A 17112-nucleotide genomic window follows, 5' to 3' on the forward strand; every position below is an offset into this window, starting at 1 on the left:
GGAATAAGATGAAACCACCTTAGGATATCATCCAGCACAACTGATGTTGCTTTTTCTTTTCTTCTTTCTTTCTTTTTTTTTGGTACTGAGGCTCAAACCCACAACCTTGTTCTCACCAGGGAGGAGCATATGCAGCTGAGCTCTATCCCTAGCCCCTGATATTGCTTTCTAAATTGACCCAAAGTTGAAAGGTTTGAACAAATCAAATTTGATTTTTGAGAGTTCACGTCTCCAGTGGGTTTTAGCCAGGCACAGGAATCATGCCTTTGGTGTCACGACAGACTTTTCTGCCTCATCACCAACTCCTGGTTTCTCCGAGGGCTTTGAGTAGAAATTTCTTGATGTTGAAATGCTCAAAGTTCATACCTTACATTGGTACCAGCCTCCTGGCTGTTCTTCTGTTCTTGCCTTCCTTGGTCTGAGAAGGGTTAAACTGCTAACATTTTGTGATGTGGATTAGTTCTCATCAGGAATAAGACTGAAATAATCAAATTTCTCTGTTGCTCAAAATGCCCTTTTAGTCAAACTCACATAACAGGACAGCCTGTACTGTTGTCCAACCATACATTTTGTTTAGTGAACTCTTATCCACCCATTCTTCATGTGCCTGAAGATAATGCCTGACTCAGAGTTGACATTCAGTAAATATTGAAATTTGACATCAGGGTGTAAGTTTAAAAGTTGCATTCTTCTCGTAATTTAACACCAGAAAAATCTGAAATAGCAAAGGTCTCAATAGCTTGAGCAAAAGAAGGAGTAAAAATTGAGGTATTTGGAATAGAATAGTGAGTTTTCTCATGATCTATTCCATACTGTTGCTCCAGCTCAGCTGAATTAGTGTTAGAGTGTCAGAATGTTGATGGTGAATCCCAATCAGGTTTCTTAGCAGCTTTGTGAACTTGGACAGATCACTTTCTGGGTCTTCTACTATAAAACAGGTTGATTTGGAAGGTGACTGAGATTCTTCAGCTGCAACACAGTTCATCCAAAAGTCTTTGTTGCCATTGAAATTACATGCTGTATGATAGGCTTCCCACCAAAATTCTTTTTTCAGGGTTTTGTTTTAACCATTTTCCTCCAGTAGAATCCAATGTGAGGATTTATTTGATTTCTGACATCTTGTAAAACTGTGGTTTAGGGGCTGGAGGTTTAGCTCAGTGGCATAAGCGCCTGCCTTGCAAGCAGGCAGTCATGAGTTCAATCCTTGGTACCGATAAAAAGGAAAAAGACAAACAAACAAACAAAACCTGTGGTTTAATTAATTGGCCACACAGATTGGGATATGACAGTTACCTCAACAGATTCTTGCCTGCACCTCACCCCCTATTCCCATGTGTGTGTCCCATGGCCATGTTCATTTAATCCTTAGTCTTCATAATAAATCTACCTAAGACCAAAAATAGAAACAAAACAAAGTTTCTATTCATATATCACAAAATTCCTTTCAATGAAGAGTATTTCTATGGGATGAAGAGTTTTGAAAGTATGCTTCACTGCTCCCAGTGAGTTTGATGGTTTCCTCTAATCATACTGTTCTCCAGTAGTACTAGTGAAGTACTATGTGCTACTCGTATTTACTATTGAGTAAACTCACATTTACTCGATAGTAAATGTGAGCAGCACAAGGTTGTAATCATCTGACCCTACCCAGGTGTTAGACCCAAGCTAGTGCCTTTCTGATCTAAGACATGTATCAGTATGACTCACATTGTGACAAACTTGTGTGCTTTCAGGAAATTTCCAACCAAGCAGCTCACCATTGTAATATGCACATTCATTTTTCATTTATTTTCTTAAAACAAAGTCTCTGTGTTTGACTGGCCTCAAACTCTTGGGCTTAAGTGATTCAGCTCAGTTTCCCAAGTAGCTAGGACTACAGCCATGTGCCAGCACTTGGTACACAAATTATTTTTGTTCTTTTTTTCTTTCTCTTTTTTTCCTTTTCCTTTTCTATTTCCTTTTTCTTTTCTGAGATAAGATCTCACTATGTAGTTCACAGTAGCCTTGAATTCCCTGTGTAGCCCAGGCTTGCCCCAACCCATGATGATCCTCCTGCTTCAGTTTCTTGAGTGCTGGCATTACAGGCATATGTAGTCACACCAGGCTTGCACAAATTATTTTTAATCCTTTACACTGATGTACTTTTGGGTCATTTGCAGCTTTTATGTACTATATATACAGTAAAGTCATTGTGAATACTTGTGTATACAGCTTTAGAAATATATTTCTGTTGTGTTACCTAAAAGTAAAGTTTACTTGGTCATATGATCAGTGTATAGTTAACTTTACAGGAAATTGCCAACCTTTTGAAAGTTGTACTTTTTTTTTTTTTGAGACATGGTCTTGCTACGTAGTTCAGGCTGTCCTTGGACTCACTATGTAGTCCAGGGTTTGGCCTCAGATTTGTGGTAATGCTCTTGCTTCAGCCTCCCAAGTGCTGAGATTACAGGTGTTCACTATTGTTGGCCCAAGTTGTACCATTTTACATTGCCCTTAGCAGTATATTGATGTTTTTATCATCTCACTAGTGTGATTTACTTACTAGTTTTAGTAGCATTTTTGGTAGAGATTTTCATAATAGATATTCTGTTTTGCATTATAAGCTTTTGTTTTTTTGGAGGGGTGCTTTTTTTTGTGGTATTGGAGGTTGAACTCAGGGTCTCACACATGCTAGGCAAGTGTTCTACCACTAAGCTACAGTCTCGGGCCCATTAGAAGTTGTAAATGTTGTTGTTGATTTTTGTTTTGTTTTGTTTTTTGGTACTGGGAATCGAACTCAGGATCTCACACTTGGCTGTGCCACTGAACTACATACCCAGTTATAAATAGTTCTTTTTTTTTTTCCAAAATTGGTCCAGATGGGCTGGGGATTTAGCTCAGTGATGTAAGTGCTTGCCTGGCAAGTACAAGGTCATGAGTTGCATCCCCAGTACTCCAAAAAAAAAAAAAAAAAAAAAAAAAAAAAATGCTGGCTGTAGTAGCACATGCCTGTAATCCTAGCATTTGGGAGGCTGAGGCAAGTGGATTGTTGTGAGTTTGAGACCAGCCTGGACTACAAAGTGAGTTCAAGGCCAGTCTGAACTGCATAGTGAGACCCTGTCTCAGAAACACAAAAGAAAGCAAGAAAGAAAGAAAAATTGACCTATTTATTTTGAATTTTTATTTACAGCACACTTACTGTTTTAGACGAATCTCCTTTTAGGCTATGATTCCAACATAAACAGAGGAAAACAAGAGGGAGAACCTTTATGGGGACAAGAGGATTTTCTTGAGCCACTACAAGGCAGGGCAGCCACTATTCTCTGATGGTGGTTAAATCAATTTCTATAAAGTATTGCCCCCCCCAAAAAAAAGCATTTGCTTTTCTTGGACTTCAGAAGGAAAGGCCCACACAGCTGTGCTCATGCCAAGGAAAGGATGGCCAGAGGTCCTGGTACCCTGGAAGATGGGTTTTGTGACATGAATAGTAGTTTGCCGATAGCTGCGTTCCAATAGTCTTTGCGGAGAAAATCGTAATTCCTTAAGCTGCCTTCTGAGTATTTCCAGTTCTTTGGCCATGGGCAGTTTACAGGCATCAGCCCAGGAGTTAAACTGGACTCTCTGAAGTGGTAACAGGAAATAACAAAGCAGATGAACAGGACTCTCACTGGGGCAGAGGTTTGTTGTCCTCATCAGATCCCTATGGGTTTTAACGCCCTTGGGTTTTGTTTTCTTTCCTCCTCCTGCCTGCTGGGGTGTTTGGAAGTCACTAAGAACAGGTGCTGTACATCAGGCCTGCCTTTGGGATCCTAGCTTCTTCATCCCAGGTGTTGCAGCTCCCTTGCCAGGCTGTCATGGCCCTGGCGCCTCCGGCCAGCTGGGAGCTTTTACGTGCCTCAGGCCCCGCACACCACAGCACTAGGTGTCACTGGCAGCACCTTTTGCCTTGCTGCGGCTTGCCGACCATCAGGGGCTCAAGGCACTGTGTCCCTGCCCAGATGCGGCAGGCAGAGGGCCCTGTAAATGGCTCTTTTTATGACTCCTGTTACTCTCATTATACTCATATTTTCCTTTTAATCTTAGAGTGTATCATGCTTATGCTTGTTCATATAGCTGTCTAAAAACATCCTTTTCTTTTGATGTTGCTGTCTTCTGGCATTTCTGACTATTTCTATTGACCCAAATCAGTCACATTCTTTTTCTTTGATGTGTAGTAATTAATTTAATTGTATGCTATACGTTGTTTTATATTTTGAGTGCTAGGCTTTGTTGTTTCCCTTAAAGACTGTTGAGCTTTATTCTGACGTGCAGTTAATGTATTGATCACTTTGATCCTTTCAGTCTTGTTTAAAGCTTTGTGAGGACGAATTTATTCTTTACTTTGTACTGGTTTAGCCTTACTGTTAAGGTGTTACCATCTGGATTTCTACCTAACAAAGTGAAGATATTTCACTTTGTTTGGTTGAAATGCAAGTGTCTTCTGGTCCTGTGTAAACTCTAGGAATTGTTCATTTTACAGCACTGAGTATTCTTTCCTTGCTTCATGGAATTTAACCCAGTATACACATGGCTTTGTTTCCATCAGGCGAGTCAAGAGCCCCAAATTAGATTTATGGAGTTCTTTCTCTGAATAAGTTCCTTCTTTCTGATTGTCTGCCTTAACATTTAGCTCTTTATTGGTGGTAAAGTCACTTGAGTTGTATTATAACCAGATAGGAATCATTTCAGCAGGGACTCATGGGTGGCTTTTTATTATGTATTTAGAATGATTGATCGTAGAGGCAATCGTTTAGGTCAGGCATGGTGGTTCAGGCAGAAAGACTGATGTGAGTTCAAGGTCAGCCTGGCTACACAGCAAGTTTAAGACCAACCTGGACTACGTAGTGATATCCTGTCTCAAAAACAAAAACAAAACTTAAAAAATAAAAATCAGCAATCATTTAATACCCACTAAGGAATCTTGTGTTCCTATGTTCTGCAGTTATAAAAGACTTGGCTGCTCTCGTGGCCCTGCCTTTTTATTTCAGGTAGGCCATATTGAATTAAAAATTGTGACCTCTTGCCTTCCAAACAAAAAAGTTGTACACAAGCAAATTTTGGCTTACAATTTTAGAAGATTCAGATCTTTCAGGCTCATGTGTGAATACTAGGTTAAGAATTACTGGTTTGGGGGCTGGGGATTTAGCTCAGCGGCATAAGCACCTGCCTTGCAAGCAGGCAGTCGTGAGTTCGATCCCCGGTAACGGTAAAAGGAAAAAAAAAAAAAAGAATTACTGGTTTACAAGATACTTAAACAGGATATTTTTCATGTCAAGTTTTTGTGTCACAAATCATGTGGCTAGAAAGGATATAACTTGAAAGTACACTCTTATAAATTGCTCCCTGTGCTCACTTCAGCAGCACACATACTAAAATTAGAGCAGTACAGAGATTAGCATGGCCTCTGCAAGAATGACATGCAAATTCATGAAACTTTCCATGTTTTTCTTAAAAAACAAAAAATGCTCCTGTGCCCCTTGTTCGTTAACCTTGTGTTACTATGACAAACACCTGAAATGATCAACTTAGAAAAGATTTATTTCATTTTAAAAAGTGAAAAAAAGTGCACATTGTTAGAGCTTGGAGCTGAGGCTGCTGACTGGCCTGTGGACTCCCAAGTGTAGGTAGTGTGCTACACGAGGGGTAAGGTTTTCGCTAACACTCCATTCCAGCCCAGTGGGTGGAGCTTCATAGTAGTGCTTGCTACAGATTGAATGTTAATATGGAGCAGCTTTGAGAAGAGATAAGAACTTTTGAATAATGGCCTGTGTTTTCTGGCATTACATGGCCATTCTGTTTGCAGGCAACAAAATGTAATTCCAGAATGGTAGGTTGTTGTGGTTTGAATTAGTCTGCTTGTTAACTGGTCTTAAAACTGGTGCAAATCAGAATTTGTCAGATAGGTTTTTGTTACTTTCATGACAGTGTACAGGGACACTTGTACTCACTGCTGTCTGAGGTCACACTTAAGTGCATAGGGTACCATCCTGGCACCAGAATTTTTTGCTTTTCCAATCCCCGTGATTCCAGTGTGCAATCAAGGTTGAGCTCTCTTGATTAGTAATGATTTTCTTTGTTAAAGTCACTTTAAACATAGGGCTTCATTTGGTACCAGGGGTGCCATTCATTTGTGTGGGGTGGGTGAGGTGGACAGGGTTGAGCTTACTGTTTCAAGCTGTCTGGTCATTTGTTAATGACAAGGCCCTCTCCACAGAAGGGAAAAAAAGTGAAAAAAGTCCCTGATTTTTAAAAATATGGCTTGTTTAGCTCCCTGGCTCTAGCCATTGGTACCCACTTGTATCTGCCCATCTGCATCCCACTGAGGCCCTGATAGCCATTAGATGGGTCCATTGCGGGGTCCTTGCTGCTGCGTTTGCTCTCCCAGCTGTCAGCATGCTGGTGCTCATTGCCTGCCTATTGAACTGACTCCATTTGCTCCTCTGAAAGGAGGAGATGGAGCTGGTGCTAATAGGGCTGTAGTGCTCTGGCAAGACCATCTTTGTCCATGTCATTGTTAGGTCAGTTCAATAAGGTATTATTCCCACAGTGGGCTTCAACATGAGGAAAGCAAAGGTAATATCACAATAAAGATCTGGGACACAGGGGGACAGCCTGATTCCTGTGGGAAGGGAAGGTGTTACAGAGGAGTTAATGCTATTGTTCATATGCTAGATGCCCCCGATCGTGAAAAAATAGATTCCTCTTGAAATGAACTACATAGTCTTTTGGATAAACTGTATTTATAAGGGATTCCAGTACTGGTACTTGGAAACAAGAGGGGTTTTCCAAATGCTTTAGATGAGAAATAGCTAATTGAAAAAAAATGAATCTGTTTCCTCTTCAGGATAGGGGAAGTTCCTGCTGTTTAGTTTCTTGTAAAGAAAAGGATAATGTAGGTATCATAGTACTAGTGTTCAAAGTCTAGAAGAAGCTGAAATATCTGAAGTCTCTCAGTTTGTGACTCTAATCATAGAATTACTACCTGTTCTGTAAAGTGCTTCCCAGAATATGGTCTGCTTTTTTTTATTCATTTATTTATTTATTTTGATTTTATTTATTTTTTGGTCTTTTTCCTTTTTATCGGTACTGGGTATCATACTCACGACTGCCTGCTTGCAAGGCAGGCGCTTATGCCGCTGAGCTAAATCCCTGGCCCCATGGTCTGCTTTAAACTCAAGAAATTGTCCTTTTCAGAGTTTCTCATGTGCACTGCTAAATATGTGTAAACCTGTTCTTCATAAAGAATCAACTAGCATTGTCATGATAGTCAGTACACAGAAAGGCTTCTTACACATACTTGTATTAGTGTGTAGTTTAAAAAAAATGCATACATTTGAATATCTTAAATCCAGAAAGCTGTGTGTTTTCATTGTACTCTTTCTTAGCCAGAATTTTATATTGATTTTTAGTAAATATAGTATTTTATTTTACAGTTCAGTAGCTTAATACTGATAATGACTTGATATAGCATGAAATTTCTAGTGCCACATGGAGTATTTAGAAAATTTTAGTTGGGCATAGTGGCACATGCCTGTAATCCCATCATTTAAAAGGCTGAGGCAAGAGGATCACCACAAGTTCGAGGCCAGCATGAATTACAAAGGGAGGCCCTGTCTTAAAAAAAAAAAAAAAAAAAAAAAAAGAAAGAAAGAAAAGAAATCTTTTTAAGCATATTCATATGGGATTTAACATAATGTTTATCTCATAAACCCATGAGAAATATGTAATTATACTGTGGAAATTGAAAACTGCTCTGCAAATAGCAGAGGCACAAGAATTTTTACACTGGAGAGATCCTACCTGATGAAATTTTAAAATATTCTGCTTTCTGATAATGCTGTATCACAGATAGCAGTTGGGTATGTGGAAGGAGTTAATGTATGCTGTTACATTTATGATGTACCCAGATCATTAGTTTTTTGTTTGTTTTTTCTTTCAGTATGGTCTTTTTTGTTGTTATTTTTTTTAATTTTAAATTTTATTTAAAGAATAAACAAAACAGAAAATGGGTAGAAGTAATACATACGTTCAGAGAAAAACAGTAAGAAATCACTAGTTAATGTTTACATACTGTCCTTTTACAAATAGTTGTTCAAGATACAAAAACATATAAAGTGGGAATTAAAACAGTGAGACTGCAAACAGTTCTATTCAACTATCCAACAAAAACTTAGTAATATGGTTTTCAATCCTATACACTTAAACATACATGCAGTTATCCATGTCTTCATCTATGTTGAGATTAAACAAACTAAAGCAGGCTAAAGTCATTCTGAACAAAGAATAATAGTATTGCTGGATTTCACGTCATGACACTCTGCGATCAGCACTGGGTACTTTAGTGTCTTTTTTTTTTTTAATTTTATTTAAAGAAAGACTAAACAAAACAGAAAACGGGTAGAAATAATACATACTTTCAAAGAAAAAATAAACAGTAAGAAATCACTAGTTGATGATTACAGATTGTCCTCTTACAAATAGTTATTCAAGATACTGAAATGGAGCGTAGAAAGTGGGGATTCAAACAGTGAGACTGCAACCAGTTCTGTTCAACTATCCAACAAAAACTTAGAAATATTGTTATCGATCCTATACACTTAAACATACATGCAGTTATCCATCTCTTCAATTATGTTGACATTGAATAAACCCAAGCCAGCTAATATCACTCTGAACAAAGAATAATACTATTGCTGGGTTTCACATTATGACACTCCAGGATCAGCACTGTGTATTTTAGTGTCTCTTTTTCTTCAAAGTATCGTATGTCATATGATCAGTTCTCATAAACTGTTTATAGATTCTACACATGCATGAATCTTAACATGTATTTCTATCCTTTCTATATTAGAGGGAGAAACAAAACAAAGCAAGATGAAACAAAACATATTCATATGAATACATGAAATGAAAAAGACATAAGACTGTTGTACAAAGAGTTCTACTGTTGTTTATCGGTACCAGGGATCGAACTCACAACCGCCTGCTTGCAAGGCAGGTGCTTATGCCGCTGAGCTAAATCCCCGCCCCTTGTTGTTTTATCTTTTTAAAACAGGGTCTCACTATGCAGTTTAGGCTGGCCTTGAGCTCACTTTGTAACCCAGGTTGCCAGCACCCCTGGAGCTTGCCAGCACCCCCTGCCTCAGCCTCCCAATTGCTGGGATTACAGCGGGTGCACGCCACACCCAGCTCAGAATGATCTTTTAAGGGACTGGGAATTAAAAGATTTTTTTCAAAAGCTTTCATGAATTTTGAGTATTACCAGCCAATATTTAAAAAACAAAACAAAACAAAACAAAAACCAGAAACAGAAACAAAACCTCTAAAGGATGTCAGATGTTGTTCAAATACCTGTTTGTTTTTTCTGTCTCCCGTCATTAAATTAGTGCTGCTGTGTGATACTGTAACCCTTGACTTAATCTAATCATTAAAGGTTAACTTTCAGCTGAAAGATATTTGTAAATAAATGAATGTTTTTATTATTTTTCTCAATGGATTTTAAGATTTGGCATTCTTTTGTCTGGTGCCAATAGGCATCTTGATTATTGTGACAACTCTAGACCTGCTTGCTTTTAACATAATCATGCACATGGTCTACAGATCGGTTAATAATCACCCAGAGAACTGAGGAACAGATACTGTTTATTGTTTGCTGCTGTGATGCAGAAAAGTATAAAAATTTAAAATGAACATATTTTGTAGTTTAGTGATCTCCTTGTATACATAAAGGGACATAACTACTGGTTCACTTATAAATTTTCATTCATACAGACTGCTGTAGTAGGTTGCTTATATGTTGCCTCACATTGTATGGTTTTGTTTCTTTTGTTAAGCAGAACTTAGGTAGACAGTGCATTTTCAAATGTTTTGAGCACTGAGAGTGTAGTCAACAAAATAATTTTTTTAGATTTTTATTTATTTAATTTTGAGACAGGGGTCTCACTATGTAGTTCAGACTGGTCTTGAATTCATACACCAAGCTGGTCTTGAATTTGCAGTGATTTTCCTGTCTAAACCTCCTGAGTGCTAGGATTACAGGTTTGAGCCACCATGCCCAGCATCAGTAAGTTCTTTTAATGAATAGTAGTTGTAACTTATAGACTGCAGTGGCCTTAAAATGATGCACTGTGTTACACAGACACTACTTGTTTTTCTCCATTCACTTTTTTTTTTTTTTTTTAGACTAGTCAAGTGCAGTAGTGAGAAGGGGGGAAAGAGTAGAACAAGGAGTTCAATCTGTACTGACTGTGAACAATCAATTGAGATAACTCACTACCTTCGGACCAGCCTCTCCATTCACTTTTAATGAGAATCTGGGTTTTTAAAGTTTTTTCTTATTCTTTGAGGCATGTTGTATGCTTCTCAGATAGGGTAGGTTGTTCTATAAATGAAGGGATATTTAAACTTGCTACCATGGTTCAGCACTATTAATGGTCACTTGGTTTTTTTGTTGTTGTTTTTGTTTTTTTTTATCAGTACTGGGAATTGAACTCATGACTGCCTGCTTGCAAAGCAGGTGCTTATGCTGCTAAGCAAAATCCCCAGCCCCTAATGGTCACTTGGAACCACTAAAAACAGTGTGACAATTTGTGACTAAAAGGAGAAATTGGAACTAGAATGTGTGACTATGTGGGGACTCCTAGCTTTACTGACCTACAGCTAGCCCTTAATAGTTTTGTTCATCTGTTCATTCCTTGTAGTATTTTAAGACATCTAAATGCTACTAGCAACATTTTGTATGCATAACCTTTGTATGTGAAAACTTAATAGTTATTGAACATTGGAAGTAAAATTTTTATTTAGGTGTATGTATTTTTCATCTGTTTAGTGCTCTTCTCATCTCTTTTTCAGTACATTTGCATTTGAAGGGTTTTATTAGCAAATTTAATTTCAAATATACATCATGACACCATGAGGAGGAACCATACTCCACGTGCTAGAAAAAAATTCAACTCAGTATTCAAAGAGTTGGGTCTCTGGGCTAGTTAAAATAGAAATAAACTTTAAAATATCCATTAAAAAAGAAAAAAGGTTTATTTTGGCTCACGGCTGTAGAAGTTTCAGTCCATGGTCAGCTGGACCTGTTGCTTTTAAACCTCTGGTGGAGGTTTCAGATGACCAAGCCATGCTCCTATTGATCTCTAGACCTTTTAAAGGTTTCAGCAGTGTCTCGTTAGAGACCAGTTCTTTACCATATGGACCATCAGGACAGTTAACACTGTCCCGGGACTGTTGCAGTTGGATGTTCCTTTTAGTTTCTTTAGTTTTAGTCTGTGGCATGGATCATACATAGCTTGAATAGTGCCTTTTTGGCATCAGAGCGTTTCCTATTGAGTTCTTGATGCAGCCTAGTGGCATCCATTAGTGAACTTAATTGATGTCCCAAATGGCACAGAGGGAACTCAACTGAATAGGTTGGTTTGTTTGTTTGCAGGAATTCGTGTCTTGGAACCACCCTGGTTCATGACCAAAGTGCTTGGTCCTCTGGGGTACACAGTTTTGCCTTTTGGCCTTTGGTCGGTCTCAGAGTAGAGGATTGTTGTTGGCACAGTGCCCTTCTGTGAGCAGCAGATAGATAAAAGGTAGCCAGATATGTCCTGCAGCATCCTGGTATTTGCATGGCTGTTGTGATTTCAGATACGCTGTTCCTTTGTCCCAAGTCATAAAAATAACATTCAGCACTAACAACATATTTCTTATTGCCTCTTTTCCTGTGATTGGTAATTTTTTTTTAGATCATGCTCCCAGTGTTTGGTTACAAACTGTCAAACAGCCTGGAAAATATATCTTCCCTAGGTTGGCTCTTGTTTTCTTTTGGTAGTTGGGACCCAAACTGGTTTTTCTCATCTAGGCTGAGGAAAGGTAGGACAGATTTCTGCCAAGGAGGGAGGGAGCCTATAGGTCTCTCCCAGTACCTCTTTGCATTTCTTGGGGCAGTTTTGCCATTTCCCATTCATGGTCCTCATAGCCAACAAACATTTCTCCCTCCACCTTCCCTGTCTATCCTTTCTCCCCTAGAGATTTAATGGATGCTCCCTTCATTTCTTGCAGTTAGGTAGGTCAGGTAGAAGGTAAGTTTTCCATGGGGCAGGGCCTGGCAGCTTAGGTGGCCATTTAGAATCCCCCAACCCCAGCCAGGCCTGCTGTTGTAATCAGCATAGGAAGGCTGCTTTGAACCTGCCCCACATTCTTGGGTGTGAGCTGTGCCCAGAGGCATCCCTTAGTTCCTTTGTGTTACCTCTGCCTGTGGACCTCAGTCTCAGGGGAAAACTCTTTCAGTGTGTAGGGTTAGCAGGCTCAGAGGCAAGGACCAGCATATCTGGGTAGCCCCAGAGCAGCCCCTCCTTGGACTGCCATTTTGGAAGACAGAAAAAAACAGCCTAGACACAGCCCTTGCTTAGCCTAAATCTCCTCATCTAAATGCAGGGCATCCTCTTGGACTTATTGGGACTAAGAGTCTCGTTTCTGGAAGAACATAGACTCCTCCTTTCCTTGCAATCCACAAGTTAAATTTACAAATACTCTGAGTCATAAATTTGAATTATAACTTGGAGAAAATGAAGAGATTTCATTTTCACTAAATGCGAGATGCCACGTCCTAGGTGAGAGCAAAGGGGCAATTTATCCTTGAGCAAAGTCCCCTCAAAAACTACCTCTTCCTTAATCAGAATGAGGAAGAGAATTGTGCTTTCACAATAAAGATGCTTTTTTGTAGGTTTTACTGTTCTTTATTCTGTAAAGTGGAGGGCAAGAAAATTTTCAGTCACTGATTTTTTTTTTTTAAGACAGGGTCTTGCTATGTAGCCCAGGCTGTCCTTGGACTCATGGCAGTCTTCCTGACTCAGCCTCTCGATTACTAAGATTACAGATGTGCACCACCACACATAGCTAGTCACTAATTGTGACTGTGGTCACTGCAGGAATAAAATACAATGCTGTGAACCTGAATTTAAACGTGATTGATGAACCTCTCATTGTTGCTAATTCTAGAGTAGCCCTGTCACTCCCTTGAATTTTTACAGATAAAGTATGAAGGAAGATGCCACTCAGAGTGGCAGGGGGCTAGGCTTAAGACATGACCAGTAACAGGTCAGGATGCAGTGGTGCATGCCCATAGTCCCTGCTGCTCAGGAGCCTGAGGCAGGAGGATTGTGAGCCCTGGAGTTCAGAACCAGCTTGGGCAATATGTGAGACCTTATCTCAAAAATAAAAAACAGAGGGGCTGGGGATTTAGCTCAGCGGCATAAGTGCCTGCCTTGCAAGCAGGCAGTCGTGAGTTCGATCCCTGGTACCGATGAAAAGGAAAAAGACAAAAAAAAAAAAAACCAAAACAAAACAAAAAAACCACAGAGCCAGGCATAATGACACATACTTCCAATCCCAGGTAGCTGAGGGGCTGAAGTAGGGGGATCCCATGTTTAAGGCCAATCTGGGCAATTTAGCAAAACTATCTAAAATTAAAATTAAAAAGGGATAAAGTGGAGCTTAGTGTTAGAGTGCTTGCTTAGCATGTATGTACCAGGCCTTGAGTTTATTCTCCAGCACTGTAATAACAACAAAAGATAGTGAATCTTTTTTTTTCTTTTAATTTTATTTAAGGAGAAAGAGAAAAAAAAAGCAGAAAAAGGGTACAATTTATACAGAATTTCAGAAAAAAAAAATAAACAGTAGGAAATCACTAGTTAATGGATTACATATTGTCATCTTAGAAATATTTGTTCAAGTTACAAAATTAAAGCTTATATAGTGGACATTCAAACAGTAAGACCAAACAGTTCTGTTCAATGATCCAAAAAAACTCCGTAATATCATTGTCTATCTTATACACTTCAGTATACATGCAGTTATATCGTTTAGAGCACTTTCTTTTCCTCTCTCTTGTACAATGACTATTACACATTTTGGGTTTTATTGCTCCCACAGTTCTTATTGCTTTTTTTGGAAGAGAGTAAAACCAAATGTGACATAACAGAACAGAGTCAGTCAAATCAAAAGGGTGGACATAATAGATAATGTAAAAACATAATACAAGGTGATCAACAATGGTTACCATAATGCCTCCCACTATCTCTAATAGAATTGCCTATATCATCAGTTAAAATAAAATTGAACAAAACAGTAAAGAACGAAACCAACAAAACCAAAACATTGGAGACATTACAGGTCTTCAAAAGTAGATAATAGTCAACCAGAATGGGCGTCATAATGAATCCCACTATCTTCACAGCTGTTGCCTGTACTTTCGAACCTGGTACTATCAAGCAAAACAGAATAGAGGAACATCAGTCAAAACAAGATGGTGAGAGCAATACAGGGCTTCAAATCAAGTTAATAGTAAATCAAAGTTGTTACTATAATATATCCTACTATTTTTAAATTTATTTTTCCCTTAATTAAAAGGATAAAAATAAAAAAGTAAATAATAAAATGGGGGGCTGGGGGTTTAGTTCAGCGGCATAAGCACCTGCCTTGTAAGCAGGCAGTCGTGAGTTCGATCCCTGGTACCGATAAAAATGAAAAAGACAAAAAATAATAATAATAAAATGGAGATTGAGATAAAAGAGGGCATAACAACAAAACAGCACAGATCAAAACATAACCATTTAAGCAAAATAGTGTTTCACCACAAGATAGTGAATCAAAATGGAAAACAAAACGAAACAGTTGAGGATCTGTGACAGCTTTCCAGTGATAAGTATATAACCCCTCAAAATGGGACAACAGAAAAACTTCCTAAGCAGAATCCCTGCTCCTCCAGTACTAGGAATTGAACTCAGGGCATTTGCACTGAACTACATCCGCAGCTGTCTTTTACTTTTTCATTTTTAAAATTTTATTTATTCATTTGTTTGTTTATTTTTGGTTTTTTTGATATAGGACCTTGCTGTGTAGCCCAAACCGACCTTGAACTCCCTGCTGTTCCTTCTGCCTCACCCTCTTGAGTGCTGGGATTACAGGAGTACACCACCATACGTGGCCCAGTTTTTATTTTTTTGAGTAGGAAGGGTTTACTGGGGATAGGAATAGCTTCTGAAAGATAGGAGGGGTCCTGAGTGGGTTGTTACCGAGGCCCTTTCTCAAGGGTAATTTATACAGCAGAGTCACAGTGTGGGTACAGTGTGGATCAAACTATCATCAACCTGTAGGATTACAAGTATAGTCAGTTAGCTAATATTGACCCAATGAGGAAGTGAGACATGAAGGGGCTGGGGATTTAGCTCAGCGGCATAAGTGCCTGCCTTGTAAGCAGGCAGTTGTGAGTTCGATCCCCGGTACCGATAAAAAGGAAAAAGACAAAAAAAAAAAAAGAGGAAGTGAGACATGGAGCAAGGGTCTAGGGGTAGCATCATTAACCTTGGTTTATCTACCTGTCCTAAGCACTCCCCTGGAGGTAGTTGAAAACCTTTAACAGTCTGTCCCTTTAGAGGAAACAGTTACATGTGGCTATCAAAACAACAGTTTCAGCTATCATCTATGACTATCAAACAACTGTGGCTATCAAAACAACAATCAGAAAACCAACAAAGAATCTGAACGAGGGTCTCATGAGAGATGTCTACCCGGGCACCAGGTTGGCCACAACTTTCTTGTGTGCTTTCCTGGGTGAGCATGAATTCTGATTCCCTTCTAAACCAAGATGGGGGTTATGTATCCTAATTTTTTATTTCGAGACAGAGTCTCAGTCTTACCAAGCTGCCCAGTTTCGCTTTAAAACACATGATCCGCCTGCTTCAGCCTCCCAAAGTACTGGGATTACAGACATGTGCCACTGCACCCAACTAATAATTAGAAGGATAGGTTGCTAGCATCTGCTAATGCATGCATTGGTGTATTAGAACAGTGCATAGTTGTACAATTTGGTGACTCCTGAGACTCCTATTAACTGGGTAATTTGAGTTTATCCCAAGTTGAAATCTAGTAACAAATTCCCTGTGTTCTCTAGCACTGTTGAGTTGAGTGTGTCCTTTCCTGGGTCAGCTCACAGAAGCACCCGTGGTGGGAAGGCTGGGCTGATGAGAATTGTGTGTCTGTTGAGGGGTGGGGTGCTGTGAAAGAAGCTAATGTAAATGTTCCTTGGCCACCAGATGGATGTCACATCTCAGTCCCATGGATTTTTCCTCCTCTTTCAAGACTCACTGACCCGGGGCTGGGGATTTAGCTCAGCGGCATAAGCAGCTGCCTTGTAAGCGGGCAGTCGTGAGCTCGATCCCCAATACTGATAAAAAGGAAAAAGACCAAAAAAAAAAAAAAAGACTCACTGACCCTTGGCAGTGACTGTAGAGTCACTTTGGCTGAGGGCTCCTGTAAACATTAGCACATAGGCAGAGCTGGATTTGAGGGGTACTTAATGCAGCTGGGCTGCGTCGACAGGAAATAAATTTATAATTTAGTCCTGTTCTTCCATATGGAGCAGCTGCAGGGGTATTGGGGGTACACTGAGAGCAGTCCTATTGTTTTTCTCTTCGTCAGATCAGGAGAGAGTCTGTAGAACATCGTTTTTGAATTTTTCACTCCAATAATATAATTTAGACATTTTTCTGGGGTTTAAAGTTGTTCTAGTTAGGTATGATGACATATGTCTGTAACTCCAGCACTTAGGAGGCTGAGGCAGGAGGATTGCCATGAGTTCGAGGCCAGCCTTGGCTACGTAGTGAGACTCTGTCTCAAAAAATAATATTAAATTTAAAAAATAAAGTTCTAATTTTTAAAACTTTGGACACTTTTGAATGGAGTAGAAGAGTTGAGAAAATGAGTTAATTGGATATGTACCACCTCATCGATTAGTTAATGTTTTGTAATGTCTGCTTTGTCTCCGTGCATGTACATATTCTCTTTCTCTTTCCTTGAAATTAGGAAGCCTGTTCTCCAAATATTTTAACCTGCCTCTGGGGATAAAAATAAGACAAAAAAAAAAAAAAAAAAAGACAACAAGTTTGCTTATTTGGTTTTGGCCTAATCTATGGGGTCCTGTGGTGAGTGAGGTCTGGGGTGCTAGGGGAGCAGCCATGCAAAAAACAGGCTTTAGTCAGCAGCAGCTGGGCTGGCCAAGGACAATCACTCCTGTATTAGACCTGCTTTCTTATTTTTAGCTGC

The 17112-nt window shown here is 39.2% G+C and overlaps 1 protein-coding gene, 2 non-coding genes and 1 pseudogene across 10 annotated transcripts in view; all 4 read left to right on the forward strand.

Annotated features, from left to right (window-relative positions):
* The window catches only part of Pisd (phosphatidylserine decarboxylase), a 46993-nt gene that overhangs the window by 14148 nt on the left and 15733 nt on the right, over positions 1 to 17112 (forward strand). The gene's annotated exons all lie outside the window — the stretch shown is intronic.
* LOC134470674 (ADP-ribosylation factor-like protein 8B) lies at positions 4 to 8968 on the forward strand (annotated as a pseudogene).
* Positions 5364 to 5465, forward strand: LOC111754071 (U6 spliceosomal RNA). Its single transcript, XR_002788798.1, has one exon. It is a non-coding gene; the product is annotated as a U6 spliceosomal RNA (small nuclear RNA).
* LOC111754078 (small nucleolar RNA SNORA62/SNORA6 family) lies at positions 5581 to 5729 on the forward strand. The gene has a single exon (XR_002788804.1). It is a non-coding gene; the product is annotated as a small nucleolar RNA SNORA62/SNORA6 family (small nucleolar RNA).

Source organism: Cavia porcellus, unplaced genomic scaffold, assembly GCF_034190915.1.
Source record: "Cavia porcellus strain 051 isolate PalLab524CR breed Dunkin Hartley unplaced genomic scaffold, mCavPor4.1 scaffold_16, whole genome shotgun sequence".
Taxonomy (NCBI): domain Eukaryota; kingdom Metazoa; phylum Chordata; class Mammalia; order Rodentia; family Caviidae; genus Cavia; species Cavia porcellus.